Raw genomic sequence first — 1279 nt, forward strand, 5'->3', positions numbered from 1 at the left:
ATGGCGGCAAGTACTTGGGTATGACAGGAGTACTGTGATTTAAAGCCAGCTTGGGTAGCATGGGTAGCAGAGCCGGGGTGGCTCGTAATCAAATTAAGAAAGCACTTTTCAAAGATGCGTCTGACTATTTGCGTAAGCGTGACGGGGCGGAAGTCGGCGGGGGAGGTGATATCTGCATCGGATTTCTTTGGTTGCGCTGTTATGAGGCTACAGTTCAGGGCTACGGGGAAGGTACCCGCCTTCAGTAGCTCAGTGAATGCTTTGGCAAGGAGTCTAATCAGTGGGCTATTGGCGTCGGGGCGTCCTAATGTCCGGCGTTCGGTAGAGCACTCCACTGCGGCCCTCAGGAGGAGGATGTGGATCCCGTCGGGGCCAGGTCCCTTATTGGGATAGCGTAGTATTGCCTCCATAAAACCCTAAAACCTTAAAACCCTTATTATAGGCACAAGTCATATTCCGACTACAGAGACTATACTCGCAAGAAGACACGACTTTAATGCCCCTCTTGATCGTTCTGAATTTAAAGATATTATATGGAGAATGGATAAGGGAGGCTATAGATACTATCGTACACGCTTTATAGACGATACAATAGCTGAGTTGACTTCAGATGCTTTCGATAATCAGACTATTTAAAAGCCTTTAATCGAAAATGGTTTAAACGCCTGCATAAGTCACAAGCTGAGAAAGATAGCATGTTTCCATCGTTTGAAGGCACGGAAGTTAAACTCATCCGCCAACAGCATTTATCCCGAGCTCTAATGCTCATCCTTCATATGTACTTAAGACACTGAAGCGTAAGAAACGTCCAGTCGACCACCACGGACCTACTGGACCTAAGCCCAAAACTCACAGGGTAACCGAGAACGCTTCCGCCTGAGAAACATTAACTATACGTTATGCTACTTAATGTTTTCGACCCGTTTTTCCTTTTCGCTTTTTGACCCATAATCAGCTTGAGTGAGCAACTTGCCTCTCATGGATCTCAGAGCTGGGTGGGGGCTGTGTAATAGCCGGGCCTCCACATCAGATTCTATGTTATAAACGCACATTATAATCGTACTCTTAATAGTACAAGAAACTTAAGTTTCCTAAATGGGGTTTAATGATTTTATTAATTGATACCTTTTCCATTTTACATATCAGATATTTGGACGAGGCCATTAAATGGTCTCAGTAAAATACCAAACATAAGAGTCCGTCTAGTTCTATTAATAGAACTATATTTACTTTCCAACTTTATTTATATCTGAATACTTCGGTAGTGTAAACTTCGATG

This window comes from Sphaeroforma arctica (assembly GCF_001186125.1).
Source record: "Sphaeroforma arctica JP610 unplaced genomic scaffold supercont1.12, whole genome shotgun sequence".
Classification (NCBI taxonomy): domain Eukaryota; class Ichthyosporea; order Ichthyophonida; genus Sphaeroforma; species Sphaeroforma arctica.